Here is a 22,277-nt window from a genome sequence, read left to right on the forward strand (position 1 = left end):
GGGCAGCAAATTGAAATGAAGACATTTTCAAAAGGAAAATCTTGCTAGGAAAGGCTTCCTGCAGGGAGAAATGATATCCCAGGAGAAGAGCTGGAAACTCCACTGCTTTGGACTTTTCAAGTGAGACTGGATAAAGCAATTTGGGAAATTTCTTGTAGGGAGCAGTTTTTGCTGCGTGGTGGGTAGGCCCAGATGGTCTAATTGATCCCTTCTTTGGCCAGTCCATGTGGTTTTCATTTCCTTCTGGGGAAAAAAAAAAAAACCCTTTCCTCCTGGGAAGGGCACTGGACTGAGGAGTGTGGTGGCCTCAGGGATCTGTCACTGCTTACAGGGCTGCTGTTGTCCTGGGCTCTTATTCTGCTACTCTGAAATAGATTAAATTAAAAATTATTATTTTTCTCCCTTGCTGTGACTCCTTCTAGGTTTAGGAGTGTGTAACCATCTTTGGAGGGAGTGCTCCTCACCTTCCTGCAGCTGATGCATCTCCCAAAACTGCCTGGTGTCCATGGCTGTCAGCTCTGGAGCTTGTGAGCTGAAAATGGTTTCACTGAGATCTGAACAGCTGTTCCTTGGCTTTCACCCTCAAAAAAAAAATCCTGTTTCTTATTTGCTCCATGAGCTCTGAGAATGGGGAAGAAATTTGGGCAGAGTGTGTCATCATAGTATCACAGAATGGGCCTTAAAGCTCAGCCTGGTGGATATTTGGGTATGAGTGGGAATGGTTGGAAAGGTTCTTTAAAGGTCATCTCATTCCAATGCCCTGCCATGGGCAGGGACACCTCCCACCATCCCAAGTTCCTCCAAGCCCCATCCAACCTGGCCTTGGGCACTTCCAGGGATCCAGGTGATGCCTTGGGAAGGCTGACCTAGAGCAGAGGCTGGACAGAGCTAAAGGATAAAGCAGGGATTTATTAGGAGGCCTCAATGGATGCACCTTGGGCAGCACAAGAGCCCAGCCAGGGCTGCACCCAAGATGAACCAAAATGGTCACAAAATGAACCCAAGATGAACCAAAATGGTCACAAAATGCACGACTGCTCACGGGGTCTCTCCCTTGGATCAGTTCTGCTCCATTTGCATCTTGCAGTTCATTGTCCCATTCCAGCTTTAGCCCCTGCAGTCCCACCCTGCTTGTTTTTCTCTCTCCAGCCCACGGTGTTTGTGCTCTTGGGGCTGAGATTTGGATCATTTGTCCTTGGTCCCCAGCTGGAGCAGGAATTGTTTTGTCTCCCTGCTCTGTGCACAGAGCTCACCATCCCCTGATATGAAACCCAGACCCACACACTAAAGCAGCACAGAATCTGAAAAATAGAAAAGCCAAAACCTGAGGCATCACAGGGGCAGCCACAGCTTCTCTGGGCACCCTCTAGCTGGCCATCAACTTTTTATTTCCCCTCTCTTTTCCCTTTGGTCGTTGTGCAGGTTGGTGATGAGAAACCCTTGTGAAGCAGGTTAGGGTTTGACTCAGTTGTAACATTAAATTTTGGGGCTGCTGGCTCTTGGTGTGTCATGGCTGAATCACAGCTCAATGGCCATGAGTGCTTTGCCACCAGCCTTGTTTATCTACCAAGGTGAGTGCTGTGCCTCTTGATGGGGAGATAAGCAAGGATCTGTGACTTGGTGTGGATTTCCAAGGAGGAATGGGGAGATGTGGGAATCATTTCTTACCTAGGAAGGATGGTTGTGATGGAGAAAACAGCTGTAGAACGTGGGAGGAGGGTAAAGGTGAGAAAGTGGACTGTGTGTAACATTTAGGAAGGAGATGGATTGAGTCTGGTTTACTGCTGAATGTGAATTCTTGGGATAGAGAGAGCTGGAGCAGGGAAGATGAGAATTACAGAGCATTATTGGATAAAGGAACAACTTGTGTGGTGCAGTTGAGCAAATCCAACTCCATGGCTGTGTTTGTTCTGGAGACATGGGAGTGCATGTGAACACAGTCCACACATGCCTGGGTTTGAGGCCATGGGCACTGCAGTGCCCATCTTTATTTGGTTCTCTACTTCAGGGCTCACATTTTCTTATTCCATGTGCAAGAATTGAACCTCAGCTCCGCTGTCCTCTCCTCAGGAAAAGCCTGTGGAGATCTCCCCAGGTTCTGTGCTCATTCACTCCCTTACACAAAAACAGGGTCAGGTTTCTGGAGGATCTGGCTTACCCTCAGAAGAAAAGATGGCTTTTCAAAGGAAAAGTTCATCCTCCTTGACAGTGACTTTATAAAGCAGGGATTTATTAGAAGGCCTCAATGGATGCACCTTGGGCAGCACAAGAGCCCAGCCAGGGCTACACCCAAGGTGAACCCAAAATGGTCCCAAAATGAACCCAAGGTGAACCCAAAATGGTCACAAAATGCACGACTGCTCCCGGGGTCTCTCACTTTCTGAAGTGACTTCACTCAAGTGAAGTCAGAGACTTCACTCCTTTACACAAGAGCAAGGTCAGGTTTCTGGAGGATCTGGTTTACCCTCAGAAGAAAAGATGGCTTTTCAAAGGAAAAGTTCATCCTCCTTGACAGTGACTTTATCCCCTTGACAACTCTGAATTCCTTCTGCATTCTCCCAGTGGTCAGGGACAGCAGAAGTTGGATGCTGCATAATCTCCAATCCCCTGCTGGTTCTGCATCCCTCCTCTCAGCAGTGATTTGTAAATATTATTTTCCCCCCAGTATTTTAAAGGACATTTTCATCTCCCCTGGCAGAAGGAGGAGGATATTTCTGGCACTGCTGTTGTATCAATTTTGCTCCTTGTTTAAGATTAATATTAAAAATAATAACACCAGCAAAGCAAACACAATTTTGGTGTTTTCCTCTTAATTTACCCATTCACTTAAAGTACTGGAACTGCAGCTTTGCTACCACTTGAGATACAAAATGCAAATTTAACTGAAGATCACATGGAAATCAACTCATCCATTTTCTGTGTGATGAGTGAAGGTGCATAGAGGGAAAACCACACTGGAATTTAAACCTTGGCAGAAAATAGGGAAGAACTGTGGGCTGCTGTCATGTTGATAGTTTGGACAAGGCAGTTTTGATTTTGGTGTGTTGCTTCTATTTAGCTAATTCTTAGCAGCATAGTGGCAATTTTAGAAAAGTTATTTCAGTCAGCAGCACAACTACAACACAATAAAGATAGATTTGTTCCCCTGATAACAGTTTTGATCAAGGTTTCCTTTTATCCTGCAGTTTTTAAATAATTGGCCTGCTTGCTCTTGGCTTTTATTGTACTGGGGATATTATAAACTCAGATTGTTTTGTAAACCTCTAATTTTAGACACATCTCAGTGCTTATTGTTCCTTTCATCCCTTTTTTTAATACCATGGCACAATTTCTGCAGAGAGGTGGAAATCATCTGCATCCTGAGACTTTCATGTCTAGACTGGATGAAGGGCACGAAAATCCAACCAGAACAATCCCCCCCAGACTTTTTTTATAAAAACACTTCTCCATCCCAGCCCCAAACCCCACAGCTCATTCCCTTTATCATAACACCGGGAAAAAGAAGTGGAAGAAAATCATAAATGCAGCTTTATGGAGTGAGTGTGTGCAATCAGGAGCAGCTTTCCAAACCAGTAGCTGTGTATAAAAGCCAGCACAGGCATCAGGAACACAATTGAGTTGCTAAGGCAGAGTTTTCCAGTCGTGCCCCGTAGAGCCCCGCATCGTCTCATTATTCCGCTCCAGCGTCAGCCAACAATGGGGGCAAGATAAAATTTGTGAGATAAAAGATAAAAGCCTGGCAACCCCTTTGCTTAGAGGGGTCAATTTATCCCAGCTCTTTGTAGGGCAGTGTAATTTTAGGCTTTTCCAGGGAGGATCACACCGAAATCCTCGCGGCAGCACTTCCGTAAATAGGTCAGGAGGGGACTCGGCGAGGCTGGGATTGCACCTTGCTCGGAGGGAATTGTGTTTTCTCAGTGGAAAGAAGATGGTTTTGTTATTTTATGAACTTATTCACCCAGTTCATAAAGGAAAAAAAAAATATGGGTCAGTTGGGCAACAGCAGTGTGTTCCAATGTGCTGAATTTGGGATAGAAAGCTCCTGGAGCCTGGGATTAAAGCTTTCTGCAGCAGCAGCAAGGAGTGATTTTATTTTGATTTTATTTTTTTTTTCCCTCAGCAGGAGCTTTGGAAATTATATATAACAGGTGTTTCACCTTTCTGAACCTTATTCTGATATACTGGACTTGTTTGGCAGAGATTATAAAGCAGTTCTGGGGTTGTTTATCAGCTCCAGCACTTCTGGGTGACCTTGCATCTCATCTTTGGAAGCAACTTAATCCCTGTAACATCCTAAAAGAAGGGTTTCAGGGATTTTATTGGTAGCTTCTGTATTTTGCAATACTGTGACAAACTGCAGGTGTTGGGCATGGTCAGGGGTTTGGCCACGGTGGCAAAAGACTTGGGAGTAATGGGGTGAAGTTCTTTAGTCCTCCCCTCCTCACTGACAAGCTATTAATTAATTACTCAGGGAGGAAATGGGAGGACTCTGGAAGGCAATCAGGTGCCAAGGTAAATACAGCCTGGCCCTGCCTTTAACTGACTTTCACAAGGAGTCCTCCTTGAAAAGAGCTGGGATAACACAGCCCAAGGTGAATAGAAGGCTTTGAACATCCATGAGCAGGGGATGCAGATCCCTGAGAGGTTTCCTCTCTCCCTCAGTATGGGAACAAGCAGCAGGCTGGGATTTGTGCTCCCAGAGCACTTAGGATCAAAGCACTGCAAAGGATCCATAAAAAAAAAAATTAAAATCCACTTTTCTCTGCCTTAACATGGATTTTGCTCTCAAACCACACCAGAGATAGATGGATGTGTGGGGAGACTGAGGAGTTGCATGGAAACCTTTAGTTGGTCTTCCACCCAGATTCTTCCATCCAAACCACAGATGTCCTGGTAGGCATGGAATAGCCAAATGTTCAAAATGAGATGCTTCTCATTTTGCTGGGGAAAAGGAAGGAGAAAGACCACTTCTGTTAGTCCATTCTGTGGGAATGCCAGGCCTTGGTTCAGCAGGGAATTAAGAACTCCTTGTGTTTGCTTCAATTTCCAGTAGAGCTTCTTCCATCTAGTGCAACCAAAGGACTTCCAGGGTAAGACTTGAAATCAAATTTTCATCTCCCAGTAAAACCTGGGGTCATTTGGGGATCTGTATTTGAGGTGCCTGTATTTGAGTCATTAAATATCATCTGGCAGCCCTCTTTGCACACAGAACCTGATGGAATTGAGAGAAAAATAAGGGGAATTGAGGGAACCTTTTTTAGCATGACCCAGAGCAGTGACACTCAGGAGAAGCAGAAGCAGCTCTCCCTTTCATGCAGTCACCCAGTATTTCCATCAACCTGAGCACAGGTGTTTTTCTCTCTCCTTCCTCTGCTACTCAGCATAATCTGTGCTGCCACTCAGGTTACATGGCCAGAGGCTGCAGCACAAAGGGACGACCCCTCACTTTGCTCAGCCCCATCTCCTCGCTGTCACCTCTGCAGTTCCTGCCCTTTCCCATCAGCCTCTCACCCAGGAGCCTCCTTTGATCCTGGTGCTGGTTTCCTCTATGAAAAGGGATGAAAAGAGCCCAAGTGGCAGCTCCCTTGGGCTGGCAGAGGGGAGCTGGGTGCACAGTGACACACACAAAAAGCTGATGCTGTTATTCTGTCACGCTGAAATAGTGTCCGGCTCCCCGAGGCCGAAGGTTCTGACAGCGAGGAAGGATGGAGGTGATGGCAAAGATCTGGGACACTTCACTGTTCTTGGCTGCCCAGCTTGTCACCTGCTTCCAGGCTGGCTCCCTGCCTGATGGCAGGTGAGAATTCCCAGAACCTTGTAGGTGTGGTTCTGGGAATGCTTTGCTCCAGGGACCCACTCGGTGCCAGATTTCCCTCCTCCCACCCCCCCAGTGCTCAGGTTACTGCAGGCCTTGTGCAATTTGATGTCCCTGAGTGCTCCTGTGCTTTGTGACTCATGGTTTTTACCTGCCAGGCTGTTAAACCCCCAATTTTGGTGTTCCACATCCCAGCTGTGTTCCACCATCCCATTTGAAATGGGAAAGAAGCAAAAGCCCCACATGAAAATGCTGCTGGGCCATGAGGATCTTGTGGGACACAGGGAAAAGCCTGGAGTGGTGATGAGCAGCAGGGACAGGTTTGGATGGATATTGGGAAGAAATTCTTCCCTGTGAGGGAGGTGCAGGGAGAGAACAGAAATGCTGAGGCACGAGGTGATGCTGGTGGTGGGACACTGGGTGCCCCTCTGATGGAGCATCAGACCAGAAGCACAGCTCATGTTCCCCACAGTTAACCACAAATTAGAGCCAGCTGTCAACACAGAAATGTTTAAATCTTGTCTTCAAGTGAGGGTGGGGTGGGCATGGGTGTCAGCAGGGACCAAAGGCTGCTCCATCCAGCAGTGAGGGCTGATGGGGAGCTGGGAGGGTGGGAAAGTGGAGCTGATGGAGATTTATGGAGGCCCTGAAGCCCAAACTGGAGGGATCCTGTCATCACTTCCAGTGATCCTTCCATCACTTCCTGCCCTGGAACAGCAGGAGTGGTGCACACACCCATGGGTAAACCAGCACCTTTCCCAGTTCATACTGGGCTCCCAGCTGGTCCTCAAACCCCAGATCCCAAGTTTGGTGCTCCCCTGAAGCAGTGAGGCAGGAGGGGAAGATACCAACTGCAGGCTCTGTTTCTGGTAGCTCCTCTCTGACTTAACAGGAAAAGACTGACCACAGAAAATGTACAATATTGTTTTTCTCCACATTTTCATGAAATCTGTTGAAAAGCTTTGCCTGTGGAGGGGTCATGTGGGGGATGGGGAGGAAGAAATAATGGTGGCTCTGTTCAATGGAACTCCCCTTACAGACAATTTGTGTTGTTATTTTCCCCCTCCAAACACATAGATCTGATCTGAAAATCCCAGGCTTAAAAGCACAGATGTTTAGTCTGACACACAAACGTGGCATCATTCCAGCAAGTGGAACATCTGGCAAGGTCCTGGTAAAATCTGAGGAGCTAATCTGGGATGAGAGGAGTTAAAGCTGCTCAGCAACAGCTGCATCCTTCAAACAAATCACCTGAAACTTTCCTTCCCTTCCCTCCAGGTCTTTTCCTTGGTACTAAAGCAGCTTCCAGAGACGTCTTACAGCTTCTCCTGTCTCTCCAAGTGTCCTCTTTGAGGAGCAGGGGGAGAATCAATGGTGGGGATAAAAACCAGCCCATGGCAGTGCCACCAGGCTGGATCTTGTGAGGTGTTTTTGGGGATCTCATCTCTGTGTCCAGATAGGTCAGGGGGAAGATGGTGTTGGGTTGATTCTGGCCCTACATTAATGTCACAGCCAGAGATGTGTTGGGGTGTGAGTTGGGATGGGTGGCTTTTCATTTCAAACTCATTAATTTTCATTCCAGTCCACGCCAGCAAGCATTAAAAGTCACCCCACTGCTGATGTTCCTTCCTTGGCTCTTAATGATGTCTCAGCTTCTGCCATGAATAACTGGTTCCTCCAGGTGGTTTGAGAGTGTCCCACAGCTGAAATGTCCTGCTGCTGACAGGAAAGGCCACCTGGAGAGAGCAGGGGCTGCCCTGCTTTTCCCTGTGCTCTCCCTTTCCAGTCTTTTCCAATGGTGCAAACTCAGCTTTAGAGGCTGAGCTGTGCCTGTCACCTTCACTGCTTTGGAGCTGGGGGCAGTCAGAATTCCACTCAGGAATCCTTTGTCTTCGTCCTCTGCAAAGTGGTGGTGGAGATACCAGATTTTCCCTCAGCAAAGTGAATCCCTTGCACTGCTCATGGGATAATTCATTAACTGAGAATGAAGATGGCACCATGTTTTCCAAAAACTCCAGGTGTGCCTTTCCTACAGCTCCCAGAGTGGGAGGTGGGGAGCAGTCAGCATCCAAATTGTGTAATTGTACACACATTTGTACATCAGAGCATCAGGGAGGTACACAGGATATAAAGAGATCCCAGAACATCTGGCAAACTTGGGTTTTAAAAGCAGGCAGATCACACCCAGAACCCATGGGATGGATGCCTGTGGGGGAGAGGAGTAGAGGAAAGTTCTCCACAGAGGAGTAGAGGGTGGTTGGTTCATTTTTAAGTTAAGGCACTTCTGGAAATCACACCTGGATCTCTGAAATTATATGGAGATGGTTCCTTTGAGATCAGTGCCCTAACATGAGGGTGTTATTAAGGTAGGAATAGAATCATAGTCTCATTTAGGTTAGAAAAGTCCTCTCAGACCATTGAGTCCAACACTGCCGTGTCCAAAAATAACCCTGTAATGAACTGACTGAATAACATCCCTATTGCTTTGTCTATGTGTTACATGTTGCTCCTTTTCTATCTGTAGGATTCTGGTTTTAAGCCTTTTGCACCTCCCAAAATGAAATCTTCTCCTTTTCTCCCTCCTCTTTGGGACATCCCTGCATTTGGTTATGGAAAGATTTCAAGTTTTCCCCCACTGCTGTGCACCCCACAGGATGGCTCGGGGTACAGCATCACCCATGTAGGATGAACCAATCCCATAGATAATCATCCAGGAATGGCTGATTTGGGACAGGGGATGGCTTGGGGTACAACATCACCCATTTAGGATGAACCAATCCCATAGATAATCATCCAGGAATGGCTGATTTGGGACAGGGGATAGCTTGGGATACAACATCACCCATTTAGGATGAACCAATCCCATAGATAATCATCCAGGAATGGCTGATTTGGGACAGGGGATGGCTTGGGGTAGAGCATCACCCATGTAGGATGAACCAATCCCATAGATAATCATCCAGGAATGGCTGATTTGGGACAGGGGATGGCTTGGGGTACAACATCACCCATGTAGGATGAACCAATCCCATAGATAATCATCCAGGAATGGCTGATTTGGGACAGGGGATGGCTTGGAGATGTGAGTCACTGAAGGATGGGACTGGATTTGGTTTGGACTAAGGACAACAAGGAGGACTTGAGCCAAGATGGCCTCAGGGTGCATGGCAAGGAGTCTAAAGTGGTGGCACCAAGCTGAGAGGTGCAGGTGATTCACGTGAGGGATGGGATCCCATGCTGAGGGACCTTGTGATCCTCATGAGGTTAAACAAGGCCAGGTCTAAGGTCCTGTGCCTGGCTTGGGGCATTCCCAGGATCAGAACAGACTGGGGGGTGAAAGGATTGAGAGCAGCCCTGCCCAGAAGGATTTGGGGGTGCTGGTGGGTGAAAAACGAGCCAGCTCACAGCCCAGAAATAGAATTGGGCTGTGTCCAGCAGGTCAAGGGAGGGGATTCTGATCTCTACTCTGCTCTCAAGATGCTGCAGCTCCAGTGCTGTGTCCAGCTCTGGGATCCTCAGTACAGGAAGGACATGGAGCAAATCCAGAGGAGTCCAGGAGATGCTCCAAGGGCTGGAGCCAGCCTGGGAGAGCTGGGGGTGCTCACCTGGAGAAGAGAAGGATTCTGAGGGAGCTCAGAGCCCCTTGCAGGGCCTAAAGGAGCTCCAGGAGAGCTGCAGAGAGACTGGGGACAAGGGATGGAGGGACAGGACACAGGGAATGGCTCCCACTGCCAGAGGGCAGGGCTGGATGGGATATTGGGAATAAATCATTCCCTGTGAGTGTGGGGAGGCACAGGTTGCTCGGAGAAGCTGTGGCTGCCCCTGCATCCCTGGAAATGTTAAAGACCAGGTTGGAACAACTTGATCTAGAGGAAGGTGTCTCTGTCCATGTCAGGGAGGTGAAACTGAATGGTTTTTAGGTCCCTTCCAAGCCAACCCATGCCATGACTCTGTAAAAAGGAGATGAGTTTGTCAGGCTGGGCCCTCGCGCCACCAAACACCGTCCTGGTGTGGAGCAACAGAGTTGGTGTTGTGTCCCTGCAGGCACAGAAAGCCCTCTCTGTTGTGTGGGAGCTCCTGTACCATTTCATGCCTGGTTTGGGGGGTCTCTTATTTAGCAGCAACACTGAGGAGCCCTCTGTGTATTATGCTCCTGTCCAGGGCGTGATGGAAATGGGTGTTTTTGTAGGAAAGCTTTGCTTTTCAAAGCCTTTTGAAAGGAACAGCAAGGACTTTCAAGGATGGGGATGTCTCGGGTGCTGTCGTCTTCATTGCTGTTGGAATGATTTAACCTGAGTGGAGGGCTCTGTCCTTCTGCATGGGATGGAAATGAATTTAATTCAGCATAATTTTGTTTGGCTTAGGTGCCTAACACAGGGGGATTTGAGCTCTGTCGTAGCCTCTTAATGTTTATTTTCATATCACTAAAATCTAAGTGACAAATGGTGATGTTTAATGGCTGCTCAGGGAGACCTTGTTTATTGGAAAAAAAGCAAAATGGGTCATAAAAAAGTGAATTCCAGCATTACCTTGACTCTGTTGTCTCTCTTATATGCATCCAGGCTCTGCTGTCATCAAGGAAACTTGAAATTCCCTCTCTGTATTTGTTTTGCACGTGAAATGTCCAGAATTCATCTCTTCACCACTGCCTGCATGTGTCCATAAATATTTGTGCAAACACAATCTCCAGCCACTCCAGAGGAGCTTTGTTCCTTCCAGCAGCTGCTGCCTCTGTGGTGCCCCCGAGCACAGCAGCTCTCCCAGGCTTTTGAGCAGGTTTTCAGCACAGAATTGCCTCACCAAAGGATGAGAGCATTATTTTGGGGGGCTCTGTTTTTGTTTTTTTTTTTATTTGCCCTGATGGGAGTTTTACTGGTAGGTGGCAGGATGGAATAATTAAACTGGTAATAATGAAAATGCCTCAGGAACTTGAGCTGCAGGTGACAGGACAAAGGGCAGGGTTGGATATTGAGAAGAAATTCCTCCCTGTGAGGGTGCTGAGCCCTGGCTCAGGGTGCCCAGAGAAGCTGTGGCTGCCCCTGCATCCCTGGAAGTGTCCAAGGCCAGGTTGGACAGGGTTTGGAGCCACCTGGGACAGTGGAAGGTGTCCCTGCCCATGGCAGGGGATTTGGGACAAGCTGATCTTTCAGGTCCCTTCCAACCCAAACCATTCCATGATCATTGCTCCATTCAAAGCAACCACCATGGCAGGGGGGTGGAACTGGATGGTTTTTAAGGTGCCTTCCAACCCAAACCATTCCATAACTCTGTGGTTCTGTTCCTGCAGATGATGGGGTGCATCCACCTTCCCTTTGGGGAGGGACCTCAGGCTTCTCTTGCAGCTCCATCTAGAGGGGAGGAAGATGGGCTGGTCATGGAGGCTGCTGGCCTCTGTGGACCACCATGGCTCTGCTGTCCCCTCACCCAATATCCCACCTTGCCAGGGCTGTCAGTTGTGCTTTTCCTGACCTTGGGGTCACTCCTGACCCCAGGAGGAGGTTGCTGCTGGAAACCCTTGTGTTTAGTGGGGAGGACACCACAGCCAGACCCAGTTCCTTGCCCAGCCGCTGCTGGGGAGGAGCATTTCTCTTCTGAACCCCAAAAGCAGAAGCAGGTGCTGCTCCCTTGGCTGAGGATGTGGAAACCACACACAGCTGCTCTGTGGTTGCCTTTGGGGTGGATTTCACAAGAGAAATCGTTGTGGTTTGGGCCGGGGCTTTCCTGGAGAGGAGGTCCCATCTGGACCTCCCCAACCTCTGGTCCTCTCCACGGACCTCTGGGCTTGCTCCTCCAACTCCAGCTTTCCTTTTCCTTGGTTTTATGTGATACTCTAATTTTCAATGCTATCCTGGAGGGAAGAACAAAGCAGTGCTGCATGTCAGGTTACTTTCCCTATCCAAGTCCTAATTCTCCCTTTTTTCTTTTTCTTTTTTTTTTTTTTTATAGGGTTCTCTGGAATTCCCAGCTACCCAAAAAAAAGGCTGGTTTAGACCTTAGCAACAGGGTATTTTTGTTCAGATTGTATTTGTTCTCCTGTGAGAGCCATTGTTCTGTGCCATGCCTTGACTGCTCCAAAGGCTGGAGATAAAAGCCCTGGCTGACAATAATGCAGTTGGGTTCAGCCTTTTGTTGGGGAGATGAAAATAGAGGATGAATTGTGAATAACATGGGAGGGCTAAAAGTCAGTCGTCCCAGGATGTTGGTTAATCACTTCAAAGATAAGAAGCTGTATTTTAATTATATATTTTTCAGAGCTACTGAACATTAGGTTTTGTGTTGGTACCAGCAGGGGCTTGTACCCACCATGGTGTTTAGGACTAGTTCTTATAATCTTGAGTCAGCAGGAAATATGTTTATTGCAGTGATATTTGGTTTATGGTAGGTTTATAGTAAAATCTATATATAATTTGTAGTAGCTATATTATATTAGGTTTATAATCGGTTTATAGGTATATAAATCTCAGAAATACAGAATCACAGGGTGGTTTGGGTAGGAGGGGAGCTTAAAGATCATCCAGTTCCACCCCCCTACCATGTTCAGGGTCACCTTCCACTGTCCCAGGCTGCTCCAAGCCCTGTCCAGCCTGGCCTTGGGCACTGCCAGGGATTCAGGGGCAGCCACAGCTGCTCTGGGCACCCTGTGCCAGGCTCCTCACCCTCCCAGGGAACAATTCCTAATTCCCAATATCCCATCCATCCCTGCCCTCTGGCAGTGGGAGCCATTCCCTGTGTCCTGTCCCTCCATCCCTTGTCCCCAGTCCCTCTCCAGCTCTCCTGGAGCCCCTTTAGGCCCTGCAAGGGCCTCCATGGTCTCCATGGAGCCTTCTCCAGCCTTTGGAGCATCTCTGTGACATCATCTGGATTTGCTCCTGCAGCTCCAAGTCCTTCTGATGCTGGGGATCCCAGAGCTGGACACAGCACTCCCTTGACCTTCTGGTCACACCCATAAAAATACATTTTTACATTATGTTTTTATAGCTGGGGCAATGATGGAAGGTGCCCAGCTTGGCTTGGCTCCATGACCTGTGCCTGCAGCATCACTTTGCTTTAAATAAGGACACCTCTCTTGGGCGTGGGAGATGGGAAGGTGAAGAAAAGGCAGGTTAGACAAACTGATGGAAAACAGATGGACAAAAAGAAAGATAAAGGTGGAAATAGAGCCACTGGAGCAAGCAGGGTGTGATGAGAAGAAATATTTGGGAGACTGACCTGCTCAAAATGCTGACAGTGTGAATGATAACAGGGATTCACAGAATTCCCAGAATGACCAGGTTGGAAGAGACCTTCAAGATCATCGAGTCCAACCCAGCCCCAACCCCTCAACCAAACCCTGGCACCCAGTGCCACATCCAGGCTTTGTTAAACACACCCAGGGATGGGGACTCCACCACCTCCCTGGGCAGAACATTCCAGAACTTTATCACTCTTTCTGTAAAAAACTTTTTCCTGCTATCCAGCTTATATGTCCCTTGACACAGGGATCACTCCTAAACTCTGCAGGCTTTGGAAATCCTTTCCTTGCTGAGGGTATTTTGGTGGCACTCTGGGCAGCAGCTCCTTTTTGCTGAGATATTTATGTTCCAAGGGCACTTCCTGCTCACATCAGCTTCTAGCAAGGCTCCTCATCCCTCCTGGCAGATCCTCCCTCCCCAGCTGCCCTCACCTGCCATCCATGTAATTGGCAATAATTTCCCTAAATGCTCACAAAAGCAGATGTTCTCTCTGTGGTTGCATCCAGCCAGCTTATACTGCCCTGGATACACAAGCACACAGCATTAAAGGACTAATTCCTGTAAATAAGCCTATTAAAAGGTTGGAAATAATGCCTCCAACTAAACCATCAAATGCAGCTGAATCCCACTGGTTGTATTAATTTGTTATCTGTAATGTGCCAATCCCAGTCTGCCCAGGACCTGGTGCCCTCATGCTTGGCCAGTTGCTTCTCTGTGATGGTTGGTGGTGTCTTGTGTTGTTTCCAGCTAATAAATCACATTTATAGGTAATTAACACTCCATCTAACACTTCCTCAGTATTGCTGATGAGTGGGAGAAGAAATTGCTTCATGCAGCTGTGAATGGGGGACTCTGTGCTTTCAAGGCTTTAGGTGATGCTGCTGGAGAAAAAAAATTAATCTCACTTATTTTCCTGCCTCAAAGCAGGGGATAAAGAGGTGGGTCCCCAGTTGTTCTTCCAGTTCTGGATGTAAGGAATGTGTTTATTACAATGAGAGGGGTAAAACACTGGCACAGGGTGCCCAGAGAAGCTGTGGCTGCCCCATCCCTGGAAGTCCTCAAGGCCAGGTTGGACAGGACCTTCAAGTCCATCTTGTTCCACCCCCTGCCATGGGCAGGGACACTTTGCACTATCCCAGGTGGCTCCAAGCCCTGTCCAACCTGGCCTTGGACACTTTCAGGATAGGAAGCTCTTATAAACTCTCTAAAATCCATGAACTCACTTTTCCCTGGCCCTGCACGTTCAGCACCATTTCATCCACTCACTGCATTGGTCATCTGAGAAAATGGAAAAATCATGGCATTTTGATGAGCTGACTTTTTAAAGCAGCATCTCTCTGGGCTTGCAGCTCCAGAAATACCTGTCAGGCAATTTTCCTTTCACCTGGAAACACGCTCTGATGTCTTATTTGTGGATTGTGCTGAAAAACAGTTGTGTCTGGCAGCACAACTGCTCCAGTCAGACTTTTCAGCTCGAAACCTTCAGCAGAAGACGTGCCTCACAATGCTTTTGGCACTGACAGAAGTCAGGGAGGAATACGCTTCAAATCCAGCTCCCCTCCTTTGCAAACCTTGTTTATAAACCCTCGCAGCCACTGGTAAAATCATGATTTTGGTTCATCTGGAAACCAGAGAAACACAGTTAATGAAGGATGCAGGGGATGCATCTCTGGCCCCTCTCTGGCTGTCACCATTTGTACCTCATCCTCAACCCTTGTTTTTTTTCCCCCAGTCTAATACATGCAAATATATGTAAAGAGTAAAGACTGTTCCACCGAGTCTTGCACGTTTGCTCAAAGAGGAGGAAAACAACAAGTCGATCTTACAGGGAATTTGCAGGCTGAATTTTTAAGACCTGTCTATAAAAAAAAGACCCAAAAAAAAAAAAAAGAAAAAAAAAAAAAGCAGCTGTTGGCCACGGGTGCTGACCGAGGTGATTCTTCCTGGCATCTGTTTTCCCTGCGCTCGCAATCGTAATGTCATTAATATGGAGCTTTTGGAGAACTGGAGTATATCCTAATTAGCAGCCTCTGATTTTTTTTTTTTTTTCCTAGTTTCATAATCAGTGATCTCGGCTACACCACAAGTGTTACTGTGGCAACAGGGCTGAACTGAGCAGCGGTGCAGAATTACCGCAGGTAAAGCGGTGATTTCACGGCTCCCGCGGCACTTTCTTAGCCCCGGGGGCTGCTCCGTGGGACGGGCTGGCTGCTCCCCGCACCTACAGGTGTCCCCGGTGGATTTCAGGGTAAGCACAAGCACGGAGATTAAGCTGCATGACCGAACGCATGCGTTTGAATTGGGGCTGAGCCTCGCTAAGGAGATTTTAAGGCTGTCATGCGAGTGATCCCCCGCCGACACCTTTGTTTTAAGTAGGATGCTCCGAGCCCTCGCTGCCTCAACGCTCCCGGCTCAATCTCGGCGTGGAGCTGGGACTTCATCCCGCTCCTGCAGAAAGGGCTGAGCCCAAAAAGCTGGGCTTTTATTTTATTTTTTTATTTTTTTCCTTTGTGGGGTTTTCTTTTATTTTAAGCCTCGTTTCTCCTCCCCACGCACCGCTCGCTCTCTCTGAAAGGCATTTTGCTAGGTAGGGATGTTGTCATGCTGAATAATAGCCATCCTTCATCCTGACTCCTCCATCAAAATCAGCCCGTCCTTTTCTTGGCTGGAACGTGAACTGTGCTCATGTTTTCCTTTGTACACGCCTGGGACTTAGGAGGGGACACCCTAGAACGGGATATTTAAGGAAATATGCTCCTGTGTGCCTTGACTTTTTTTTTGTTGTTTGGATTATTAATTAATGGTTTGGAATAATGAGTTGAGGCAGCTTCTCCCGTGCCTCCCTGGCGTTGTTCTCCACTTCCCGGTGTCGTGCTGCGGCTGCAGCGCTGATCCCGTGGGGAAAGCACACCAGGAGAGTGCTCTTGTACTTGCCAGGGGTTTTTACAAGCTCTGAGGGTGTTTCTGTGGCAGATCTGTGTTAATCATCCCAGAGAAGATCTCACCTCCCTCACCTCCGTCCCAGCACCTTCCTCCTGGACCAGGCTTGGACTTGGTCCTTCATCTTCCTCCTCCGTGCCCTGACAGCTCCCTCTGCTCTTCTCCTCAAAACTTCTCCTTCTCTTGGCACTCACCTGTCTCTCCTCAGTGCTCTGTGCTTTAGGAAACCCTCTCCAGCTGCCCATTCTCCATTGCTACAGGCCCAGGAAGCTTTTCATCCCCTCTGTCTCTTCCATAATTTGTTCCCCAAGCCACCCCGGGTTGTTCTGCAGCAGCAACTGGCACATATTCCCATGATCACACATCTGTGGTGCCAGGAGAAAAGAGTGGCTGAGGGCAAATTAAACCTGTCCTAATTATGAAGAGTTATTAGGAAAATTATTATTAGGAAAGTGATTTGTATTTGTAGTTCTTTCCCTCTGAGGTACCTCGGGCGGTTTCCAGGTGGTGGCTGTGGCAGGGGTGCCCTTCCATGGACAAGGATTTGAGGGCCTTGGTCTTAGATGTGCCACAAATCTGCTCCTGACTTCATCCAGGGATCCAGCCTCATCCCCTGGCTTTTACTTTCATATTTTTAGCATGAGACCATCAAGTCTGTAGGCTCTTTGTTAGTAGTTGCTTGTTTTTAAACATGCAGGGACAGAATCCTTTCCTAAAAGCAAGATATTACAGAAGAGTAAGGTCTGATGTGCCAGTCACAGGGGGCTAATTGTGGGGGTTGGAACTGGATGATCCTTAGGGTCCCTTCCAACCCAAACCATTCTCTGGTGCAGTGACTGGTACCCACTGTCACCATTTCTGCATCTTTGTAGGAAGTGGAACTATTTCATGTCCCAAAAACATCCACATTTATTGTTTTTCTCTGATTTTTAGGTTAGGTGGTTTTTTTGCTGAAAACCTCACCAGTTTATTTTTCAGTTCCAGAAGTGTTCAGAAGCTCTCAGGTACACATGTGATTTTTGGGGTTGTCCTGTTCAGGATCAGGAGTTGGACTTGGTGATCCTTATCAAGCCCTTCCAACATCCTGCACGGTGTAGGGATCTCCTCCTCAGTCCTGGCTGCTTTCTTACTCCACTATGAGCTTCAATCCCAGCAGATTTGCCTTTTGAAAAGTTTGCAGGACAGGCAGTTACAGAATCACAGTGATTGATTTTGGAAGGAACCTCTGGAAGTCATTTGATCCAACCTCCTGCACCAGCAGAGCTGCCAGATCCGGTCCACAGGACAGTGTCCAGACAAGATTGGAATATTTCCAAGGAATGAGAATCCACAACATCCCTGAGCAACCTGTGTCAGCACCTCACAGGCAAAATGTGTTCCCTGATCTTCAGAGGGACCCTCCTGTGGTCAGTGTGTGCCCACAGCCCCTTGTCCTGTCCCTGACCACCCCTGGCAAGAGCCTGGCTCTGTCCTCTCTGCACCCTCCCTGCCGGTGTGCATGGACAGGGATGAGGCCCCAGAACCTTCTCTTCTCCTTCTGAGCAGTCCCAGCTCTCCCAGCCCTTCCTGGAACCTTCTATTCTCCTTCTGGGCAGTCCCAGCTCTCCCAGCCCTTCCTGGAACCTTCTCTTCTCCTTCTGAGCAGTCCCAGCTCTCCCAGTCCCCTCCCTGGGCTGTCCCCAGTCTGTCCATGTTCCTCCTGTCCTGGGACCCAGTGCTCCAGGTGTGGCCTCCCCAGTGCTGAGCAGAGGGGCAGGATCCCCTCCCTGGACCTGCTTGGAGAACCTCCATGCAGGTTCTGGCTGGTGAACTCCTGATCCTCTCCATCCTGATCCTCTCCATCCCCCCTTGATGGCTTCACACACATTGCTGTTTCTGGGTGGGCTTTGAGACAGGATCACCATGGGATGGGTTAACATCTCACTCAGGTTCATATCCACAGGAAAGGCTGATCCTGGTTCAGAGTAACAGATTTTAACATTATCCTAGCAGTGACAGATACTTCTTGGTGCCCAGAAATCCAGGTGGGAATAGGGTTGAGTTCCCTCCTTGCACTTATCATGGTGTTACTCTTTTAAAGATGAGTGTGTGTTGAACTGAAGAACATGAAAATGCTCCCAGAACTGGAGCCCCTGTGCTCTGGAGATAAATGGGAGAGTTGGGAGTGTTCACCTGGAGAAGAGAAGGTTCCAGGGAGGCCTTCAAAACCTCCCAGTGCCTAAAGGGGCTTCAGGAGAGCTGGAGAGGGACTTTGGACAAGGGTGTGGAGTGATGGGACAGGGTGAAATGGCTTCACACTGCCAGAAAACAGAATTAGGTGGAGAAATTCATTAATGTGAGGTTGTTAAAGCCCTGGCACAGGGTGCCCAGAGAAGCTGTGGCTGCCCCTGGATCCCTGGAAGTGTCCAAGGCCAGGCTGGACAGGGCTTGGAGCAGCCTGGGATGGTGGAAGGTGTCCCTGCCCACGGCAGGAGATTGGAACTGGATGGTTTTTAAGGTGCCTTCCAAACCATGCCATGAGCAAATCCTGATGTGCAGGAGAGCAGTGATTTGTGGAAGGTTGAGCAGGTGGAGAAAGCCAAGCTGCAGGCCCTGCCCACAGGCTCATCCTCCTCCTCCTCCTCCTCCTGCCCCGCTCCGTACAGGGGCTGTCGCTCGTGTGGAGCCGCCTGTTTATTTAACAGAAGAAAGAAAAAAAAATAAAAAAGAAAGAAGAAAACTAAATGGATTTTCAGAAGGGGTGAATGGCTGCTGTGATTCATCTTTTCTGGTGAAGAGTGGAACAGCAGAGGGTGGGGGATAATGTTCAGTGACACATCAAAGGCCTCGCTTCAGCTTCGGAGACACATGCAAGGAATTAGTCACCGCGTTTTAGTGCAACAAAACCCTTTTTCCTCCCTAAATTCAATTCTTCTCTCCCTGTGATGGCCAGCTCACTGCAGCCCTCGGCTATTCCATGTGTGTTTTTACATTTTTTGCATCTCATTGAGAGCTTTGGGTTATGATGAAGTTGCCCTGCTATGCACCAACTCCTCTGCCGTGGATCTCAGCTCCAGTGAGAAGCTGGAAATTCACAAACAGGATTTAAAAGGAGCAGGGAGGGGGAGAGGGAATGGCAGGTTTGTTTTGCAGGGTGGCTGAGCCATGCTGATGGCTTGCTGCCACCAAAAAGAATAAAAAAATGACCTTTTTCCCCTTTCTTTATGCTCGTGCTTGTTCTCGCCCTACTGTGAGCTGCTTCAAAGAGCCAACCTTGCTCCCAGTTCTGCACCCTCTCCCCCTGCCAACAAAAAAAAGAGGAAAACTGAACATTATTTTTATTTTTCACTGCACTTGGAGCCAGCACGAGGCAGTCACAGTCGAGCCACTGCCTTTCAGCATCCTCCTGATGACACCAGGGATTTCTGGGGTCCCAGGAAAGCTGGTTAGAATTCAGGTTGTGTCTCCTCAGTGCACACAGAAAAAGATTGCCTCATTTTCCAGGAATTAGGAATATGTCAGAGGTGGGGGTAAATCCTGCCTTTGATTGTGGACGGCTGCATCCGGGTTGGACCTGGGCACTTTCTGCAGCAATAAACTCTAATTCTTTGCATTCTGCAAGCACGGCAGGGTGATCCTGCAGCCTGACCCCCCTGTAGCACCAGCACAGGCATTTTGAAGCTACTTATTACTTTATAAAGAGATTATTTCCTTTATTTTTTTCTCCCCTCTCCGGCATCAATCATCCTGACAAGATCTGCTTCTTTTAAAACATACATCCTCCAGTTTAAAATCCAACCTTTCCTATAAGGAAGATCCCAGGCAGTTTATGGAAGAATGCAGTGCACATACACTATATATCTATATAGATATGCAGCTTAAAATCCAGCCTTTCCTATAAGGAAGATCCCAGGCAGTTTATGGAAGAATGCAGTGCACATATACTATATATCTATATCTATATGGATATGCAGCTTAAAATCCAGCCTTTCCTATAAGGAAGATCCCAAGCAGTTTATGGAAGAATGCAGTGCACATACACTGTATACCTATATCTATATCTTTACATCTATATAGATATGCAGCTTAAAATCCAGCCTTTCCTATAAGAAAGATCCCAAGCAGTTTATGGAAGAATGCAGTGCACATACACTATATATCTATATCTATATGGATATGCAGCTTTAAATGCAGCCTTTCCTATAAGAAAGATCCCAAGCAGTTTATGGAAGAATGCAGTGCACATACACTATATATCCATATCTCTATCTATATGGATATGCAGCTTTAAATCCAGCCTTTCCTATAAGGAAGATCCCAGGCAGTTTATGGAAGAATGCAGTGCACATACACTATATATCTATATCTATGCACACAAAAAAAATACATATATATATATTTATGGGCACACCAGTAGCAATTATTGAGTTTTCCAAGGCTGATCTTTGAAAAAAGAAGGAGCCACGATGCCGAGCATCCCAAGCCTGTGGAGCAGCGCTGCCAGAGCCTCCAGCTCCCTTCTCCTGGGCAGAGCCGGCGCCCTGACGTCAGGGTGTTTTTCTGCAGAGCTCGCAGGATGTTGCAGCCGGCCAAGAGCTGTGTTTATGTTGATAACATTACAAGTATTTCCTCTCCGTTTCCGAAAGCAGCAGGGAGGGGGAGCCGAGGGGGAAGGGAGACTCGGGTTTCTCCAGCTTTGGGGTAGGACTCTCGAGGCCTTTTATGTTAAGGAGTGGGGAATGATGAAGTGCCGGCGTTATTTATGCTGCTTTTGGGAATAGGGAGGGTTTTAGAGCAGGGGATGGGAAGTGGGAGCTGGGCTGGCACAGCCCTCCCCCAGCACAGGGCTCTTTGCCTGCTCCCTGCTCCGGATCTGGTTTTAAGGTGATAAAGCAGCTCTAGCAGCTGATTGCCGGTCACAGGAGCAGCTCCAGGGATTTGGATTTTTGGGTAATGATGTGCACAGCAAGCTGGGATGCTCCCAGCATCCCATTCCTTCTGACAGTCACAGTAATAAAGCCATAAAAACTCAGGTTCTGCATGGACCGCCCGCATCCAGCTTTCTTCACAAAAGCAGGGAAAGGCTTGGGGAAATCCAGCATTATCTCCCCTTGCCAAGCCCTTCCTCCTCCTGCAATCCACTCATGGATCAAAGAACTGATTAAATGTAGAATCAAGGGGGGTTTAGAGCTCCCTGCTCACTGATGTAATCCCAGAGCTGTGCTGGCAGCTCGGTGAAGGAGGGACCCTCATCGATGGCTGGACTTGATGAGCTTAAGGGTCTTTTCCAACCTAAACGATTCTGTGATCATCCCACCATCCCAAAGTGGCTTTGCAGCCAGTCCAGGAATCTCCTGTAGCTCTCATCCATGTAGCAATCACAGTTTATGGAAATAAACCCAAACTCTTTTGTCCTTTGTGGGTTATTTCCCAATAATGGAGAGCAGAGAGGGAATTCATGGCTTTTCCTTCTTTGCTCCCACACTGTGTCCTGCTTTAATGCCAAGGGAAAGTGTGGGGAGGACGTGGGGAGGCTCTGCCCAGAACAGGAGCAGAAATGGGATGAGTGGGATGCCAGATGAACAGGGATCCTAAATGAGTGGGATCCCAAATTTATGAGGACCCAATGTGAATAGGGACCCTCAATTAATGGGGTACTAAATCAATGGAATGCCAAAAAAATGGGGTTCCAAATGAGTGGGATCATGAATTAGCAGAACCACAAATGAATGGGAATCCCAAATGATTGTGGGTCCCAAGTGAACGAGATCTCAAATAAAAAGAACTCAAAATGAATGGGGATCCCAAATGAACAGAATCCCAAATAAACAGAACTCAAAATTAATGGGGATCCCAAATGAACAGAATCCCAAATGGAAGGGAACTCTTGAAAAACAAATTAGGGGAAGAGAAGGGAGCCATATCCACCTCAGTGAATGGTGTTTCTCTGCAAATATTCATCAAAAAACAGTGAGTGGTCACTTTTTTCCCAGCAGTTCTTCCAGAAGAGATGAGTGTTCCCCTTTCCCTTGCCATAGTGTCCTTGTTGTGGCAGTGATGGGTTCCCAGTGAGGGAAGTGGTTGTGATGACGAGATCTTGGTGCTTTCATCAGCCCTTGTGAGGTTTTCAGAGCATCTCTGTGCCATCTTTTCCATTCTCTGGAGTTTCAGTGTGTGTTTAACTTCCTCCTGCTTTTGCACTTGGGTCCCATCAGGATGAGCACCTTATTCCTGTGGGATTCCATAGTGGGATGCTTGGACAATCTGTCTCCTGAAGAAAGGTACAAAGATCATAGAATTATGGAATTGTT

At 47.9% G+C, this 22,277-nt stretch overlaps 1 protein-coding gene across 3 annotated transcripts in view; it reads left to right on the plus strand.

The window, feature by feature from the left end:
* The window catches only part of PTPRA (protein tyrosine phosphatase receptor type A), a 127,449-nt gene that overhangs the window by 72,783 nt on the left and 32,389 nt on the right, over positions 1–22,277 (plus strand). Inside the window, exon 4 of one of the 3 annotated variants that reach the window (XM_077177868.1) lies at positions 15,102–15,295. The exons of the other annotated variants lie outside the window; for them this stretch is intronic. The gene's annotated coding sequence lies outside the window, so the exon portion shown is untranslated. The remainder of the gene's footprint in view (positions 1–15,101; positions 15,296–22,277) is intronic. 3 annotated transcript variants of the gene reach the window in all.

The sequence above is a fragment of the Agelaius phoeniceus genome, chromosome 4 (genome assembly GCF_051311805.1).
Source record: "Agelaius phoeniceus isolate bAgePho1 chromosome 4, bAgePho1.hap1, whole genome shotgun sequence".
In the NCBI taxonomy this organism is placed as follows: domain Eukaryota; kingdom Metazoa; phylum Chordata; class Aves; order Passeriformes; family Icteridae; genus Agelaius; species Agelaius phoeniceus.